Genomic DNA, 20968 nt, shown 5'->3' with positions numbered 1-20968 from the left:
CTAAATTGGAAGGTCTGGTTGTAGGGGCTAAAACCTTCGAACTGACGTTAGATAAATCAAAGACTAAAGCAATGCGATTAAATGCAAGGACTCAAGATCATATTCAACTAGAGAATGTTCAACCATAGAAGATGTAGACAATTTTACCTACTTATAAATTGTAGTTGCAACAAACGGAGGGGCAGGAGATGATGTATAACAACGCATCAGAAAAGCTAATTGGGCCTTTGTGCAACTTTATCCAATATGGAAGAGTAGGATTATAAGTACAGAAACAAAGTTAAATATTTCTAGAAGCAACTTCAAATCAGTATTGCTACATGGAGCAGAATCCTGGAAAGTCACAAACCGAATCACAAACAGATTGCAGGTGTTCATTAACAGGTGTCTCAGGGGAATATTAAATGTACATTGGCCAGAAGTAATAAAAAAATCAAGTACTTTGGACGCGAGCATCAGAAGACCAGATTAAAAACCAAATTAAAAGAAGAAAATGGAACTGGATAGGACACACACTAAGGAAAGCAGACAACAAGAAACAAGCACTTGATTGGAACCCTCAAGGTGCTAGAAAAAGGGGAAGGCCCAAAAGCTCATGGTGACGTACTATTGAAGAAGAAGAAAGACAACAGGGGAAAAATTGGAGAGAAATGAAGAAGATCGCATGCAGGTAGAAAAGCTTCGTGGATACCCTATGTTCCAGTAGGAACTAAAGAAATTAAGTAAGTCGCTCCTGTTCACATGTAATCCCTTCACACTCAATCCTGTTCACATGTAATCCCTTCACACTCAATCCTGTTCACATGTAATCCCTTCACACTCAATCCTGTTCACATGTAATCCCTTCACACTCAATCCTGTTCACATGTAATCCCTTCACACTCAATCCTGTTCACATGTAATCCCTTCACACTCAATCCTGTTCACATGCATTCCCTTCACACACAATCCTGTTCACATGCATTCCCTTCACACTCAATCCTGTTCACATGCATTCCCTTCACACTCAATCCTGTTCACATTTATTCCCTTCACACTTCGTACTACTTTGGTAGTAGAAAAAATAAATTTCTTTCTTTTCGCGGCTCTTGCGTTCTCTGTTCTTCACTCACGAACTATTTCGTTTTGAATGAAACCCTGGTCATATTTATTATTTCTGTTGCTTGGAGTTAAAGAGTGCTCGCCCTATTTCTATCGCGATATCTCACGGCTAAACTTTGTTTTTCCTCTTCAATTCTTCTCATGGTTGTACGTGTATACCACAGCTTTGAATCGACGTCCCAAGATTCCATCTATTCTGCCACAGCCGGAACAAAAAGCCGAGAAGGAAAATATGTGTGGTCACGGCTGGTTTATTTACCGACCGCTTTCAGATTCGAAGCGCGCTCCTCTGGGGACCACAAAAAAGAGAGAAAATAGCTGACCGGATGCCGGAAGAATTAAAATCGGACGTCGGGCTCTGATTCGTGGGAATTACGAATGTCTCTGCTCACTCTAGTAGTAACTTCCTGTACTTATTGCAGGGGAAGGGGGCTTATGGAGTATCCGAGCAGATGTTGACAGCGGGATCACTTAGTGACAGTCCACTGGGCTTTACCCATGGAATCAATAACGTTGCCGCCATGTGGTAGGGAGGGAGGGTGGGTTTGTCAAGCGGTTGACACTCACACAGGTGCAGGCAGACCACACGCGAAGGTACCTTCACTTCGGCGGTTGTTTATAGAGTAAACAAGCTACAAGCTAATAGGATATTGGTTAGATACTTGGTTTATGAGGAGAATATTATACCAGGAGTTGTTTAGGGATGTGCGATGAAGACGTTATAATACCATCCATCGTGTATCTGGTGCTTAGTTAATAGATTCAAGCAAAGGCCACAAAATTCCTACCTAGCACCAAGTTGTCCCTTGGACATATTATTTCAGGGCACAGAGATGAAAGATAATATCTCTGGTCCTCTGTCTCCATTTCTAAAAACCGATCGCATCTCGAAACACATACAGTAAAACCTCGTTAATGCGGGCTCCGATAAGCCGGACTTCTTTTAATCCGGACAGGGAAAAGGAAAGGAAAAAGCAGAATGCAAGGTTTTATATGTGGCTAGAAGTCAACAAGAGAACTTCCCAAAGAAAAGGCAGTCAACCAGTGATGAAATTCTGTTTCCCGCAGAATTTGTACTGTACTGTATAGTGTGTTTAGGCATATCCCCTTTAAATCCACCATTATAAACGTGTTTTGTTGCTTTAAACGGAGTTTTAATGCACTTTCTACTGTTCTGTTAGGTTATTTCAGTTAACCAGGACTTTCGTTAAACCGGTCAACTTATCCCCCATATTAGTCCGGATTAACGAGGTTTTACTGTAGTGTAAACAACACGCACAGAGTGCTGCCATCCAAACTTTCACAGAGTATGCAAGTCATTAAGAGAAACAAGTCTTCTTAACGTTTTTTTTGTTTGACGCGTCGCTTGATTGCTGCGAAAGTTTTGTCTCGTCTCGATCTTTACAAGGCAATCTCGGTCTCGTCTCGAATTTCGATACAAGGCTGAGACGAGACCAGAGGCTTGTCTCGTCTCGGTACCATTCCTACTTCAGGATAAGACAAGAAAAACTTCGCTATGCTATATTTCGGCACCGCACACAAAGCGCACATAGTAGGAATGGAAACAAAATACAGATTTCAAATTATCCGATATCCGTTTCAGAGAATTCGGACATCTGAATAGTTACGATATCCGGATAATCCGAATACCCTGATAATTCGGATATCATAATATCCGATATCCGGATACTTGAAAACCAGATAGAAAATTATCCGATATCCAGAAATAAGAATTATCCGGATTTGGCCATCCCTAGCTCGTAGCCGGCGTCAAAAAGTGTCACACAGCATGGCCGTATTTAGAGGGGGGGTTTCTAGGGTTCAAACCCCCCCGAAACTTCTGACATGTTGGATTAATGGAAGTTCAGAAACCAAAATCTGTAACAAATTTTCATTTTTTTTTTCGAAGCATCACAAAAATACATGGAGACAATGTTGAAACGATCGAGCTAGAATTTTCATACATTTGGAATTCTGAAAGTTGAGTGAAACAGGATTTATTCTCAGAATCGTAGCCCACCCGCGAGCCCTCCATTATCACTTCTGTTGTCATCTTTCCAGTGTTGCTCCTGCGTCACAAGGAATATAGACTGAAGATTCCCTTATGATTGTCCCAAAATTCCCTTTCCAGCTTTTAAGTTCCCTGTCCGATAAAGTCGAAAATCCCCCTTGATAGGAGTTCAAACCTAGGATCTCCAGTTTCGTAGCGCATTACGTTCGCGATTGAGGTTACAATCCATGCACCAGGCTAAGTTTTTAAAGAGAGTAACTGGTTCCACACTTTTCAAAATCCAAAAATTTAATTTTAAAGTCAAACAACAAAAGCTTTATGACTAAAATTTCCATCTAACTTTTAAAGCTTTTTTTTCTCTTGAAAGTGTCTAAAGTTTAATGACGAAGTATAATAATTGTGCATTTCAGTACACACTGTGCTACCTTCATTTGGTGCAAAGGTACATAAACCTTAATCTTAAAACTCAGCTAGCTTATCTACAGGGTAGGGTTCTTTGTAGACAACGAAACCAGACAGGATGCCTTCCAATGGAGACGTTTAAACGAATATATTATTTAAACACAGGATACATGGAGTAAGAATTTTACATGATAAGCTACATTCTTCTATAATTTTCTCGTTACAGTCAATTTTCATCTCAATATTCTTTTTATTATTTATTTTCTTTATTTGGATATTCTTCTATATGTACTTCCTTCGTAGTGGGCAGATCTGGATCGGGACTTCCTTCTCAATGGGCGGTCTGGACTTCCCTCTTAATGGACGTTCTGGGTCGGGACTTCCTTCTTGATGGACGGCCTGGATCGGAACTTCCTTCTCAATGGACGGTCTGGATCTAGACTTCCTTCTTAATATGGAGGATATGGACTTCCTTCTCAATGGACGTTCTGGATCGGGACTTCCTTCTTATCTTCTTTGTAAACTTCCCTCTGGATTTCAATTTAGGTTTTGACTATTTAACGAATGCCTTTATCCTTTTCCAACTTTTTCCTTCAAGCTTTGGAAATAATACTAATATCCTCCCTTGGGGCTTCGATCGGAACGCGCCACCACTAACTAGGTACAACAGAGTGTATACTTGGTGCCGCCGATTGACATGCGCATCCAAGTAGGTGCTACGGTTAAACCGCGCAACCAAAAAGTGCTGTGGGGCGTCGATCGGAACGCGCTCGCCACTGATGTAAACAAAATTTCCGCTACGGGAATGGTAAATCAACCAAACAGATGCAATATCTGTTCAAAGACACAAACTTGTATCAGTGCTTTGACTTCCTTAATTTTCATATTAACTTACATGTGATAACTGACTTGATTTATAAAATATATATATTAATTTACTTCTTTCATATTTATTCTTTGTCTTCTTATAATATATTCTATTGTTTTTCATCTTTCCAATTTGCTTTGTTCTTATTTATAAAATTATTCACATATATTTTGCCAATTCTTAACCTTGCACGCCTGGTGCTGCCATCTCTATTCGTCTTTGGCAAACTATTCACATTACTTGGTCCTATTGGGTACGTAACAACTGTATGAAATGTAAAACAAAAAAAATAATAAACTTGTGCTGGATATTCACTCATCTGCTGGATTGAGTAAGCCCCCTCAAGGATATAACAATAATATAATAATTATTATTATTAGTATTATTATTATGGAATACAATTGTTCTATTATTATGAAATTTAAATTATTATTGTACAATTATTGTTATTATTTCTATTATTCAAATTTCTGGCGACGCCCATGGGAAAAATTATGAATGAACCCCCCCCCCGAAATTTTTTCCTGCCTACGACCATGTCACACAGGAGAGTGCGATGCCTGATACCTAGGAACTTGAGCTCTGCTTTTACATGATAAAGCGTCACAGAAGCTTAGTGTCAATCTTGCAAATGTTATCAGCAAGAACAGACAACGTGCGGAGGAAACATACAAGTGATAAACCATATGTCCAATGGCGTGGCTGTCCTATATGGTAATACTGTACGCTGCGGTGGTTGCTATTATATCAATAATTTGATTTGATTTGATGCTTTAAGTCCACTTTGTGCATAGTAAGGCTAATCGGGACTGGACCTATAGTTTATAGTGGGATCCGAACCACTATGTGCCTCCACCGGGTATCGAACCCGGGACCCTTTGATTACAAGGCAACGACTCTAGTACTGCGCCATCGGGGAGGCCCGTATTATGTCAATGACCCTGGCTGTGTTATGTGGACGTAAAAGGAGAATGTATGAAATAAATTAGTTTTTTGTTTGAGTTTTTAAGTCAACTTTATGCACACAAAGGCTAATCGAGACTGGTCGTACAATTTAAAGTGGAATCCTAACCACAAGGACCTCCACGGGGTATCGACCCCTTGATTACAAGGCGAAGACGTTACCACTACGCCATCGGAGAGACGACTGAGAATGAGGAAAAGGACGGCAAGTTGAAATAAGCGAGAGAGAGAGAGAGAGAGAGAGAGAGAGAGAGAGAGAGAGAGAGAGACACCAGATTGAGACATAAAACAAGGAAACGTTTCAAGCAATGAAGTAGCATGTACAGCCACTGTCAATAAAATGGGATAACTAGGAACTGAAAAACTAGATTCTCAGCATTGTGTTATGCATGTTGCCTAACCCTACGGCGATAGCGAAACTTCCTATTGAAAAATTGCTATTGAAGTTGGCGCATCGCCTTAGAGTTAGGCAGCACGCATAACGCCTTAGAGAGATGCCAATGTTTCAGGATTTGGTGTCCCATCTTTATTGCCGGTTGCTGTACATAGAAAGACCTAACGTAATAATTAGGGAGCAGAAGTTGATGACCTAAAATATATAGGTATATGACCTATAGAATGTCCTAAAAAAATTGGAAAAAAATGACGTAAAAAATGAAAAAAAAATTCCATTAAATTTGTAAGTTTCAGGTTAAAAATTTAAATGCTATTCTGCTTTCAAAAAACAAAGGCACCAAATGATACCACATGCACATTCAATTAAAATATGCAACGAGGATTTCCAATGGAAACAACCGAATAATTTTAAAACAATTTAATTAAAAAGTCGTATACACTGAATCTAGAATATTACCAAAATGAAAGAAGTTACAAAATATGACGAAACAATACACCGAATATTGCGAAAAATGGCGAAAATCGGGGAAAATGACCTAAAACCTGAAAATTGGCAAAAAATGCATTTTAAAATTACCTTTTTTGGGATCTAGACGAAGTGTGATATTGTGTGTATCTAATGGGCATCGTGTCCGAGATGTTATAAAAAAAATGACATTTCACCAACTTCCGCTCCCTAGTAATACAAGAAAAAAATTGAAAGCAAAAAAAGAAGATACAAGAGACGGAAAGAACGCAAAGGTTAGAAGTAAAAGTGATAATGGAAGAATAAGTAGATAATTGTTCCATATTTCGAGAGGGAGGGGGTAAGTGACCCATCTTGACCCTCCTTGAGGGCGCCCATGAAAAGGGAGAGAAAGTATGGGAGAGAAAGAGAGAGAGAGAGAGAGAGAGGGGGGTATCATTGTAAGCGGGAAACATCCAAACGCAAATCTGAGTATCAAACTCTAGGTACGTACCTCAGTGTTGATGGGCATTTCTACAGCGAACTCCGCCCTCACCCCCAACCTTAACCACATCAACGACAACCACACAACGGCCGCGGAAGCCTTCATCTTGAATTTTGAGGTCCCCAGAGGCCGCGGAGTTCGGGAAACTCCAGGGAATCCATCCGATCCGAATGTAATTAGAGATTTTAAAGGAAATCCCTGGAGACTGGGGCGGAAGCGAGGTAAGACGCCCCCCGCCCCAAGGCCCCTTTCCTCCTCGCAGAGTAAAGAGAGCACCCATAAAAGGCTTCATAAAAGACAGAACGAGGAGATCTTTTGGCAGCGGAAATGTTGCCAACTCGGCAGAAAATTAGATTCGAGACTTCTCTCCTTCGAGAGGCTGCCCGTGCTTCCTGGCACACGAGGTGGGGAAATGTATTCAAGATTCAGAAGCGAGAACGAACGGAAAATATCGTCTAGACATCATAAAAGGAGTTTGATTGGCAATCAGGTGTATTCATTCCTGCTTATCCTTGCGGAGACAATATCCGTTCCCTTCCTCCGTCTCATTCCAAGCATCTTCTCTCGTCTTCGCCGTTTTTGTAAACAGTGAATGTGTAAGGCAAGCTCCACTGTAGCCTAGTAGAGGTTAGCGCTCTCGCCTTTGGTGCCAACGGTCTCGGATTCGATCCCCGGAGGGAACTCCAAAATTCCCGATATCGTACTGGCAACACTGTCTACTTGTAATCAAAGGGTCCCGGTTGGTTTCCCGTTGGATGAAAATTGTGCAGTGGCTCGGATTACACTTTAAACTGTAGGTCTTTCTCGATCAGCTTATCTGTTCATAAAGTGGATTTAAACTGTGACAAATTTTGTCGTTTTTAGCGTCTTATTTTCTGCCACTTTGGGCTAATCGCGACGATGAGGATGAGAGATGAACTTAATGAAGAGACACTCACAAAAAAAACATCCATGCCCAGGCCTGGATTTGAACCCGGACCCCTGGCGCCAATCACAGCCTTTAGAGGACATCTAGACGAAAAACGTTTTTCACCGTGAGACCTCGTTTCTTTATCCTTTATATATGCAATTCCGAATCACAAATTCATTGTTGCCAGTGGCATTTAATTTTCTCCTGTTACATCGTAAAAATTAAAATCGGTAGTTTACAGCAGATTTTGTAACCAATAAAGAACGACGGCTTGTCCGTCAATAGCCATGGACAAAATTTTCGAATTCTATCTTTAAGACGAGAGCAACACTTGGATAAGCAATATGTGTCAACATGATTTGTCTTTGTTGTTTTGTGGCACTCGGTGTACCCTTCCGTATTACAGTTGCGTTTATAGTCATTAAAACACTAATTCATTGTCCAATTGTAATAATGCGTCCGGAGCGTGACGTCAAACCCACACGCCCACTCAGATACCATCCCTGTTTCCCCATATTTTGGCGCGAGTACGCTTCAGAGGCGAAGAGTTTCCCCGTTTCTCCTGCAGGCGGCGTTAATGGCGCTGCTGCTGGCGTTTTTCCTACCCAATGAACACGCATCGCTCTCGGGCTATGACCTGAACCAGGTGTCTCGCCTGAACCAGCTATGGAACGCACGTATCGTCTGCTAAAGTTGATCGAAATGCAGTAGAACCTCCATAATTCGAACTTCAAGGATCTTTAAAAGAGCTTGTAACGTTACGCAAATGTTACGCTGTGAGTACGTTAAGATGTTGAACAGTAGACAAGCTAAGCATGAAATTCCAAGATACAGCGTCTTGAAGAAGGTAATAGGGAAATCTTTAAGGCTCAAGTAGCTAGGATTTCTTCTTTGTTTCTTGTAAAAGGAAAAATGGTAGTCGTATCTTGTTTATAGTATTTTTTTTCCTTGTAAAACTTCGGTCGAAACGGATCCATTGTAACTATACCCTTATATGACACCATCTGTCCCTCTTTCTGTCGAAATCACACTTCGTGCAATAGTTGACAGTTGAAAGTATTGCCACATTTTGTCCTCTTCCCCGATGTTTCAACTGAAGGAGACTGTCTTTACTGCTGCAGCGCACAGCGGCATGCCTAGGAAGGGGATGAAGGCACAAGGGTTGAAAATTAACAGGAGGAGGAACGTCCACACGCTCCCCCTTTGTCATTCTATTTAACGGAACCAAATTCGCAAGATTAAAGGAAACTCGAAAGTTTCTTTGTCGACATAACCGTAGCTTGGTGGGGGCAAGGGGGCATTTCCCCCCCAAAAGTTTTGTAATTATTACAATTTACTGGTTTAAGGTATTTTTGTTAACATCCTGGGACCTGAAGAACAAATAAAGAAATAAAATATCTATGGATGAAATTGTTGAAGAATTGAAACCTTTATGATTCTCCGCTCCCCAAAATTAAGCCTCAAGTTCGATTCTGCTCCCCTCCCAAAGTTAGGCTGCAAGTTACGCCCATGTTTGTCGATGTATACTCCACTCCAAGATTTATGGCTGTGGTTTCCCTAGTTTGGAAGGAAATCGAACGCGTCATACAGAGTCCAGAAGATTGATTGATTGATCGATTGATTTGCTTTATTTAACTTTGCTTTTTGTGCCACTTTTGGCTAATTTGCGAAGATGGGGATGAGTGATGATGTGATAAAATTGATGAATGGATACTCAGAAACATCCATGCCCAGGCTAGGATTCGAACCCGGGATCCCTTGCGTCGTAGCGCGACGTGCTAACCACTCCGCCACAGGGGTCGGCAGAGAGATAGTCCAGAAGAACAACTTGAATTGGAAATTACACGCAATCACACAAGCAGAAATAATTTTCTAGTATACCTCAAAGTGCCCTTTTAAATAATTAGGTTCGTCTCTACAATACTTAACCTAATCTAATCTAATCTAACCTTACTCATGCGGAACTGTTGCCGTGTCACAACGACACCAACCTATTTTGGCGCGAAAGAAACAAAGGAAACTTTTGCAGGATCGACAAAAAACCCATTCGATTAGCACCTGGAAACAAGTTATCGATCCCCTGGACTTCGAATGTTCGTGGTTGAATAAAAACAAATCCACAATATTAAAACCTAATTACCTTTGGAAGGTGCACAGATATCCTGCTTTGTCAGTCTCTGTTGTAATGTGATCAGCCTCCACCAATGCGCAGTGCCCTCCCGGGGGACTTGCTGCTATGGGACCTCGGGACTTCCATGCATTTTAAACACGTGACATCCTATTACCGCCGGAAACATGTTTAAACTTTTGCATCTCTTCATGGTTTAATTGGCTGCTGGCAGCCTGTCGGCTACGTCACGAGTCATCATCGATCATGTCGGGTTGGACTGGTAGGAATAAAATGGATTACGCCCTCCTCCTCCCGTGCGTCCTGATGACTTGTGTGCTCTCTGTCGTCTCACGGCACGATGTGTTCCGGCGTAGTCAAACATGCTGCGTTTGTGACTACATGTAGATTCATGGTCTTATTGTGAGGGACGTTGATATCACCGAAAAATATTAACTGTTGCAAAAATAGTGTTAATACATGTGCAGTGGCATGTTCAAAACACATTTTTATGTTGTTTTATTTTACTTCGCTTTTCTGACACTTTCGGCTAGTCGCGAAGACCAGGAGGAATGATTATAACATGAAATGGATGATGAATGAATGTTTTGATTTACTTTGCGTTTCTACCACCTTCGTCTAATTGCGAGGATGATGAGGAACGGTGAAAAGATGAAATAGATGAAGGGACAATCACAAACACATTTGGAGCCGGCCGCCGTGGCGGAGTGGTTAGCACATCGCGCTACGACGCCAATGGTCCCGGGTTCGAATCCTGGCCTGGGCATGAATGTTTGTGAGTGTCCATTCATGAATTTCATCACATCATCACTCATCCCCATCTTCGCAAATTAGCCAAAAGTGGCACAAAAAGCGAAGTAAAATTAAGCATATCAATCGATCAAAACAAACACATTTGGACAGCACACAACAGAAGTTCCATGTTTAGACGCCAGATCCTCACTAGACTGCAAAATGCAATCCAGGGTGTAATAAGTAAAAGTGAGGTTGACATTCTGGTGTCTTGAGAATGACTCACCCCTTCCATCCCAAAAATATTTTTTATCCATTCGAAATCGCGAATTTGGTATAAAATGCTAATTTTGACTTTTTTTTGCGAAATTCAACACATTTTATACATAAAAAGCAAAAAAAATACAGCGAAATTCCAATTCATGTGTTGATTGATTGATTGATTGTTTATTTTACTTCCCTTTTCTTACTTCTAATCGTGAGGATGGGGATGATTGATGATATGTTGAAATTGATGAATCAACATTCTCAAACATCCATGCACAGGCCGGGATTCGAGCACGAGACCCCTGGCGTCGCAGCACGTTGTGCTAACCATTCCGGCAACATTCTTGTGTTATAGGCTTAAAAAATAAAATGTTTATACGTGAATAATGTGAACGTTTTCCAAACTTTTATTCAAAAGTTAACTATGGTACGTGTTATACATGGAATAATTCAGACAGCTACATGAAACCACCTGTAAATGTATGTTTCCCACGATTTTTCACCTTCTATCGGAACATTCTGCATCACCGAGCAAAGTGACGCAGTTTTGACGGAGACAGAGTTCGCACCTACCGTCACACGGGAGTCGTAACATCGGAAATACTATTTTGAAAACACAATTAAGGTGTAATTTTAGGTCTATTTAGTAGAAAAGTGTGCTAAAATAAAAACACGATTTTTTGATGAAAAAGGCAAGTAAGGAAAATAACATAAATTTCGTTCATAAATTTCATCATGTCATCACTCATCCTCATCTTCGCGATTAGCCAAAAGTGACAGAGAAGCGAAGTAAAATAAACCAAACCAATCAATGCTGATACTTCCCTCCTCCGCTCTCCCCCTCAAAGCTAGTTTTTAGTTACCATTGTGTACATATAAGATATTCGGGATTGGACCTACAGTTTATAGTGGGATCAAAACCACTGCGTATATCCCAATAAGTAACTGAGACGAGGACCTCTTGTTTGCAAATCGGGGGCGTTATCCATTGCACTATCGAACACGCTCCATTAAACTCTCCGATTGTTTAACTAATTGCGCATGTATAGGCGCGGTTAACTGAATAATCAACAACCGCACAGAATCATCATAACGTAGAAGCGGTTCGATACATTAAAGGTTGGGTAGACAATTACCTAATCGACATAATGAATACAGCTATAAGCTAATAACAGGAATGCTGATCGCATTCGACTGTATCGAACCTATGATCTAATTATGTAAATTATATACCTGATTACATCCGAAAAATCACAGAATATATCGATAGTGGGTAATAATAATACAATTATTGTGCATTATTAACTCTGTAAAATTAGCACATAGTACAGCGCATTCGGTTTAGCCAGAGCTCTGGCATGCGCAAAGCGGAAAATGTTTGTCGTCTGCAGAATACGTCACGTGACTCGTAGGAGCATTGTTGCAATTCGCGGAAGTCGCAATTCTACTTGACACGAACCTGGCAAAGGCTATACGCTCTTGCCTCATATACGTATATGAAACTTACGAATCTAAAGTAGCACGTTGTCCTTCATGATCGTGAAATTCGTCAATTGTTCTATGAATAACACACTTGTCAAATTCGTCCACACCACTTTAAAATTTATTTCTTCTGCGTGCTTTGTTAGGCGTTAGTAATACCTTCCCAGTTACTTTGTAGAGATCATTTTCGTTTCAAAGTACTTACTGACATATCAGTAGATGCGGAAACACTATTTTGCACTTGTTTCACGTTCAACGCAAGATCACTGTCGGCTTCTTTCTTCATAAACTTATGCACGTTAAGATAATTTCTCAATCTGGCTATGAATCACTTTGCTTTCTCAAATATTCATTCCAGTTTTCATCACCTTCCGTTGAATAAAACACCCTAAGCAACACAGGTCAACAATCACCTTACTCGTGGTAACACCACCCCCCCCCCACCTCCCGGAGAGGAAGAGGAGGAGAGGGAGAATGCCTCTTTTGCCGAAGGAGCTTTGTCAATGGAGGTTTCACGGACAAAACGAATCCTCTGTCATTCTTTTCCTTGAACTATCATCTTTTCAAACTATCGCTTAAGAAAAATAACTAAATGCAGCAAGTACAGCACGCCCCTATCAATAAGCTCTGAAGTCAGATTATGGATATAGGTAATTGTTAAGGCGGTTAGCAACTCTGCTCTCAGTGGAACTCTCGCATCGTCGCGCTGACGGCAGGCTTCTGCACAGCTGAAGGCCAGAGCTCAAGCTAAACCGAATGGCCTGTACATATCGTAACCATAAAATTCATGACCGATAACTTTGGATTTGATTTAGTTTACTTTACTTCGCTTTTCTGCCATTTTTAGCTAATCGCGAAGACGAGGGAGAGTTGGTTGATTTAGTGTTTTTAAGTCCATTTTATGCACATTGAGACTAATCGGGACTGGACCTACAGTTTAAAGTGGGATCCGAACCACTATGTGCCTCCACCGGGTATCGAACTCGAGACCTCTTGATTACTAGGCGACGACGCTAACACTGTGCGCCCTCGGGAGGCACTACGAGGGTGAGTGATGATATGATGAAATTGATGAAGGGATACTGGAAAATAACACCAATGCCCAGGCTGGGATTCGAACCCGGGACCCCTTGCGTCGTAGTGCACTGTGCTAACCACTAGGCCACGAAGGTCGGCATCACTGATGACTATATAATGTAGTATATTCTTTTACATAGGGCGTAACTACTTCATCATTTGTTTCTTACTGCAATCTATATATTACTTAAAAATAAAGTTGTTCGCACAATATGGGTTATGTTTGTCAATGTGTATACACACACACACACACACACACATATATGTATGTATATGTGAGTGTGCCTCTTTACCTGTAATTTTATTCAATCTTGTGAGTCAACAATCTAAGGTTGTCATTTAAATAGAAATTCTAGTATTAGCCTAGCAGAAGATATTTTACATATTTTTTGTTTATTTCATGTTTTTAATTTACTTTTGGTTTGTATTGTGTCCCACCCGTGACACCAAACAACAATTAATTTCTCTTTTAACTGTGACATTTCCCCCCTCGACTCCACTAGAATATTCAAAGGTCAATTACCTACTCTCTTTGTATTAAATAATTTATTTTTCATTTGACAATTCACAGATATTAAAATAAAGTTCTTATCGTAAAGAGAAAATGTTGTCGCCATACGTGACAACCAAAAAATATTCACCTATAGCTATAAATCTTGGAAAGTATACTAAGGGTAGTTATGTTTTAGCAACAGTGCTTAGTTTCATAATTCATTGCACAGAAACTGCAAGCAAAATGTAGCTTAATAGTAGTAGAATAGTTACATTAATGTAAACAAAATGTAGTCTGTGCGTCCCACACGTGACAATGGAATGAGCCATATCCATTATTAGAGCAAAATCACCGCGCTTTCTCAAATAAACGACTCAGTTATTGACAGAACAAGAAGGAGAAAATATTAATGAGAAATTAGAGAAGTTGTGGAAGGCAGTGTGCCCGAAACGATGAGGTAAATCAAGCAATACGCTCCCTTCGCGCAGCGAGATTGAAAATTAAGGGGCAAATTCAATTCTCAGAACTTTTGATGCGGCTTGTTTCTCTCCATCCACCCTTTTATGGCCCATCTCGGCGCGGTTTGGGCATCCTTATGCTCTGCGTTTGTGATCATTATTCGCTGTAACGAAGATTATAACGAAGTGGTTTGATTCAATTTCCTCTCGCTAGATGTCTCTCACGGCATTTTTTTCTTACCGTTTTGGTATTGTGTTATTTTATGAGACGGCACGCAAGCAGTTTTAAAATCAGGAAATCCGTAATTAAAGGGGTGTGGGGAGGGGAACCTCACCCCCTCCGTATTGAATTTCCCGAGAGTGCTTACAAAAGTTTCCTCGTGTACTATGGATTATGTTTTGAAAAAATGTTTTCCACAATCTTGTTTAAGAACATTAAATTAATTTATCGAACGTTTTCTTTAAAACAAACATTGTTATCGATATACGGATGCAGACTCTACAGAACATTGCAGGAAGTGTCCACCTCGTATTATTAGTAGTAAAATTTCAAACATCGAAGCTCTGTTTTAATTTTTAAGGGAAATTCATCCACCCCTACCTTCTTAACGTCTAAGATTTTCTAGGTGATAAAAAATATCGATTATATTTCCTGCGTAGAAATGGTTGAAGTGGGTGTAGTGAATGCAATGAAAATTTAATACTCTTGGGGTCGAATGTGCAAATATTGGTATTGGAATACGGCTAAAGCTTAGGAGGAGAGCTTATTTCCTAAAGGAAGGATGTATGTTTTTCTCGGCACCTTGTCAGTACCATGATATCATGCAATATTATTTATCTGATAAGCACTACAGTCCTCCCTGTACCCCCTCCCCTTATTTAACCGTGTAACGTAGTAAGTAGAAAACAACTTGGAATATTTCTTACAAGATAAGGGTTAAGATTAGCACAATTCTGTAAACAGATTTTTATTTCCCTTGAAATCACCTTTAACGATACACGTTACGTTAATTCGAATTTTGGATTTTTTCTTGTCCCCTTGGAGTTCGAATTTTAAAAAGTCCACTGTTTATATTTAATATATATTAATTTAATTATTAATATATACAGGGTGAGTCACCTAAAATTACCGCCGGAAATATTTCGTGAACAACAATAAATATTGAAAAACTGCTTTCGCAGATATGAAGGTGTGGGACGGGCTCATGAAATTATTCATTCTTAATGAATTTTTCCGTACTTTCAAATGAGCTGAAAATAATGTGGGGTTTCTATTTAAAGAAAAGTAAGTTTGTGTTGAAAATCGTACTTCCTTACGTAGTTGAACGTATTGTGTCCACTAATTTCATGAGCCCCTCTCATACCTTTATATCTGCGAAAGCAGTTTTTCAATATTTATTGTTGTTCACGAAATATTTCCGTGCGTGCGTGTGTCTTTATGTGTGTGTAAATTAATATCTTCCATCAGTTTTAATGATTTCGCACCCTGGTTTGGTATAGGAATGGCACGACATGCCACAGACCCGTGTTCGAGTCCCGCATTATAGCATACATTTCTGCCTAGTACGTCTCCTGTGGGTGCCAAATTAAAGGTAACGACCTAGATGCTTCTCTCCCGGTTAAAATAAATCATTTTCCAACAGCAGCCCCGCTCATATTCTAATCTCCAGATACTTACTGATAGTAATGCCAAATTATCTTATCGTGACGTTCTTGGAGGTTGAAGTGGAGACCAAACACAATTATCTACATTTCCGAGAGATAGTAGGGAAAATGCAATGAACTGCAAGTTAATCTTGAAAGGCAGCATCCTCTTAGGCAGCCTAGTACAGGAGGATGAACTCGAGTCATAACCAGCCACAATTGTAAGTCACAACCCGCACAAACTTCTGGGCGATGCATGTCAGCAAATATTCGTTCGGATGTCGGATAGAATATAAGTGAAGTGCAAACAGACAGAGTTGAAATTGCAAATGTTCATGAAGTTGAAATGAGCCCGAGACACGCAGGGGGGCTAGTAAATATTCATGTAGACGTCCAATGATGAGTTTCTCTGTTTAGGTTGAACGAGATAGCAGAGACAGGTGCATCGAAAGTGAATACTTAGATGAAACGTGCATCGGGTATAGCATGTAGTATAAGAAACAGAGATGTCGCGAAAGCATAAGCAAGAAACGGAACTGCTGAGAGAGATGAGGCATGAAATAAAGCGGAGAAGCGATAAAGAAGATGGATAAAAAAGTATTTAAATGGACAGCTAAACAATCGCATAGGACAGGGAGTGAAATCAAGTGTCCGAGAAGTCTTACCCCTATATTATATTACATAGTCATATTAACCTGACACATATACAGGGTGTTTCCGGCCTTATGATACAAACTTTCAGGGATGATGGACAAGGGCACATGTATCAATTTGAGATAAGGAACCCTTGTCTGGAAGCAACCTAGTCGAAAGTTATAAGCGAAAATCGATGTAATACTTTTATTACCTGCACAAGTTTCACAAGCTGTTCCGTGGCTAGCTCGGTCACCTGATCTGACCCCACTTGATTTCTTCTTGTGGGGTCATCTGAAAAGTCTTGTGTACGAGACACATGTCGAGACTGAAGAGGATCTCCTGGCAAGAATTCTCGCTGCCTGTGACATTGTTCGAACGACCCCGGGGTTGTTCCAAGGAGTACGCCAGAACTTTGTGCGACGATGTCATGCCTGCAGCGAAGCTGGAGGACGCCACTTTTAACAACTGTTGTGAATGTAGCAGATTGTGCAACTTGTGCAGGTAATAAAAGTATTACATCTTCATACACAGATTTTCGCTTATAACTTTCGACTAAGTCGTTTCGGGACCAGGGTTTCTTATCTCATGTGCCCTTCTCCATCATCCCTGAAAGTTTGTATCATCAGCCCGGAAACACACTGTATAATTTGTTTATTATTTGAATTTAATATTTTGGGTAAGTCAGCACTTAGGCTACTTTGCTCCCGCCATGTGATACGGGCTCCAACCCCTTACCAGAACTAAAATAACATAAGTGTAATATCGTACAACTAAAATCTTAAAATATTCTGAGCTTGGTTAAAATCTTAGGCTGTAAGGGCGCACTCCACACACAAGGACAAAACACAGGACAACACACACAAAGTCCTACAAAGATTATACTGGCCGTAGGTTTAGACGCCAGAGCCTCTTTAGTCTGCAAAGTGCAGTTCAGATTGTACTACGTGGAAGGTCACCCCTTACACCCCCATTAGTTTATTGTAACATGTGGATTTATCTGTTTACATTTTAACGCACTTGAGAGTGAACAAATCAACAAGAACGAGTTACCATGACAACAACAATATACGATTCAGCCAATGTTTGAACACTTAATATTACTAATAATATTAAACACCTAGTGCTTGTAATCAACAGGTGGAGCTAGTTCACTACCAATTGTCCTCTGACTATATACAGCGGTATTAAAGAATACCGGCTAATTTTAAACACAGTTGCATGATACATGCAAGCAGGGGCACGGGGACGTCACGGACATACTGTATAAGAATGAAAGGGAACAAAGAATTTGGGTCTCCCGATGGCGTAGCGGTAAAGTCGTTGCCTTGTAATTAAGGGGTCGCGTGCTCGCTACCTGATGGAGGCACGTAGTTTAGTTCTTCGTCTGAGGAAGACCCTGATACAGGGTCGAAACGTTACGTGTTAAGTGTTTTTACCTTAATAAACTGCCTTGGTCAGCAACTTATTGGTTTAAAAAATAAAGTTTTTTACCTTCTCATTAAAAGGATGAAAAGATGCTAATGATGAACTGGGGAGATCCGGCCTAAAACGGGTGCCAGGCCCACAGTACTGAAGCTAAAACTTATTTAATAAATAAATAAATACATAAATAAAAATAAAAAATCAATGTCAATTTTATGGTATTGGTCTTTCGCTTCCTTTTTTAGGCTCTCGTTGTTAGGTCTAATAAGATAAGTAGTAGAACGGCAGTGATTCTTGAAATGTGAATTAGCCCTCAAACCAAAAAGGTTGGTCACCGCTGCCCTATATTATACCGCTCAGCATAGCTTTCTTCCAGGCAACTCTTGCATGACCAATCTAGTAAAAAAAGGTAAAAAGGTAAAGTGTTCCCCTGTGCTTAGCTCCACGCCATGAAGGCAATCTAGTAGCAATACTTTATCATGGTACTCAGTCTATTTAAAATAATTCACAGCTTGACGTTACATATTTGAACATTTCAAAAGCCTTCGATAAAATTAACCATATTCTCCTTCTTCATAAATTACAATCCAGATTTAACATCCACGGTAAACTTCTATCTTTGCAAAAATACTATCTGCGTCGAAGAGAGCAGCGTGTTATCCTTTCTGACTCCTCTTGCAGATTTCTACCTGCCCTGTCTGGTGTTCCCCAGGGGAGGGTCTTAGGATTACTTTTGTTCCTCCTTTACACGGATGATCCCCCTGACAGACTGTCTTCTCTTCCTCTAAATGTGCTTCTGTAAATCTGAGCCAGTGAACAATGATACAGACACAGTCGTCGCACATAGAAACGCGACAATGCAAGTGATATGAGATCCCCGTGTAGCCCCGTTCAATCACAGTTATCGATTTCCTTTCGCACGCTTATTGCACGACAATCGGACTGTATTTATACACTGGTGGTCAACTAGACGTTACGTGACGTATGCTACTCTATTGCATTACCCTTACCAGACACTCATTCTCGCAAGTGCTACTTGAATATGTTCATGGAGGGTAGCAGACACGCAAATATGTGAATTGTTCATTCAACGTGATATTCGTACCTCTTTAGGTATTCACAGAAATGATGATGAATGATGATTATTTGAATAATTTGAAAGAACAAACATGGTGGAACGGGTAGAAATTTGACAGAAAAATGCAGACTCGATCATAACTCGAACACGGGCCGTTGGCATACCGTGCCTTTGCTCTACAGATTTTTGTTTTTTCATTCTCTTTTCTCTGTTTTCCTCATAGGTTTTTATTCAATACAATAAAATCTCGTTAATCCGGACTAATGGATAAGTTGACCGGTTTAACGAAAGTCCGGATTAACTGAAATAACCTAAAATAACACTAGAAAATGCTTTAAAACTTCGTTTATAGCAACAAAATACATTCATTATGGTGTATTTAGAGGGAATAGCCCTAGACACACTATACAGTATACACTGAAAAAAATAAAGGTGTGGAAACTCACCTTTTGGGGTGAGTTTGGCTTGTCACAAATAGACGTCCCCAAAAGGTGAGTTTCCACACCCCATATTGGGGTGAGTTTTTCTCACCCTAGTATAGAGTGTTTTTTTCCTCCCATAAGGGTGAGTTTTCTCACCCTAGTATAGAGTGTGTTTTTCCTCCCATAAGGGTGAGTTTTCTCACCCTAGTATAGAGTGTGTTTTTCCTCCCATAAGGGTGAGTTTTCTCACCCTAGTATAGAGTGTGTTTTTCCTCCCATAAGGGTGAGTTTTCTCACTCTAGTATAGAGTGTGTTTTTCCTCCCGTAAGGGTGAGTTTTCTCACCCTAGTATAGAGTGTGTTTTTCCTCCCATAAGGGTGAGTTTTCTCACCCTAGTATAGAGTGTGTTTTTCCTCCCATAAGGGTGAGTTTTCTCACCCTAGTATAGAGTGTGTTTTTCCTCCCATAAGGGTGAGTTTTCTCACCCTAGTATAGAGTGTGTTTTTCCTCCCATAAGGGTGAGTTTTCTCACCCTAGTATAGAGTGTGTTTTTCCTCCCATAAGGGTGAGTTTTCTCACCCTAGTATAGAGTGTGTTTTTCCTCCCATAAGGGTGAGTTTTCTCACCCTAGTATAGAGTGTGTTTTTCCTCCCATAGGGTGAGTTATTCTCACCCTAGTATAGAGTGTGTTTTTCCTCCCATAGGGTGAGTTTGAGGGGTTCCTGAGGAAGAGGTAAATGATCTTCATTTAGAATAATAATGCTTACCTTTAACCTTGAAGAATCAGTCAGATCTTTTCTATCTTATCCAATATGAATTCAGAATAAGATACAGCAATCATAACTTCATTGTAATTTCTTCCCAGATGGCAAATGTATCAAAGTAGAGAAATGCAATGTTAACTCTTGCATTGTGTAATATACGACATCACAGTGAAAACAGTGTTTCTTCATTTAATGCGTTCAGATTTTAATGTGATTAATTGTCTTCTTTATAAAAATAATACCATTCAATTCAGCATTAAAATTTGACAAAGCGTAAAAATCTTAGAGGAAACTAAATGCAGCACGCTCACCAAGGTATTCATGTAGAAGAACAAGCCATCCCTAAATTACATGAAGCTTGCAAGGAATATTATGTATCGATTTCTAAATCATACAAAAAAGCCGCAACTTTTAATGTACATACATATTTTCCAATAAGTCTTTTTTGAGACTTCCACTTGATGCTTAGAAGCCAATTGGGACTGGATATATGTACAGTCACATACACTGCTGGGTTGTAATGATTTAATTGAAAGTCAATGGTGCTGTTACAACCCAGAAGTGTCCTTGAGTGTACAATATAACATGAAGGGTATTGATCTTCAGAAGTCACACCTGTTAATTATAAAATAACAACTTTTTTCTGTACTGTTTGGAAAGCAACACTCATGCTCACATACATTGCTAGGATAAATAAATGACATACTTAACACAACAGAATACTGTATACTTGTATATCCGTAGATAAATTTTATGTATACGTT

The 20968-nt window shown here is 40.0% G+C and overlaps 1 protein-coding gene across 1 annotated transcript in view; it reads left to right on the top strand.

Annotated features, from left to right (window-relative positions):
• Positions 1–20968, top strand: part of LOC145991521 (serine/threonine-protein kinase 32B) — a 302259-nt gene that overhangs the window by 79277 nt on the left and 202014 nt on the right. The window lies entirely within an intron of this gene.

This window comes from Lepisma saccharinum, chromosome 8, assembly GCF_977018435.1.
Source record: "Lepisma saccharinum chromosome 8, izLepSacc3.1, whole genome shotgun sequence".
Classification (NCBI taxonomy): Eukaryota; Metazoa; Arthropoda; class Insecta; order Zygentoma; family Lepismatidae; genus Lepisma; species Lepisma saccharinum.
Note: the sequence above shows the minus strand (reverse complement) of the source record. Positions and strands in the feature narration are given on the sequence as shown.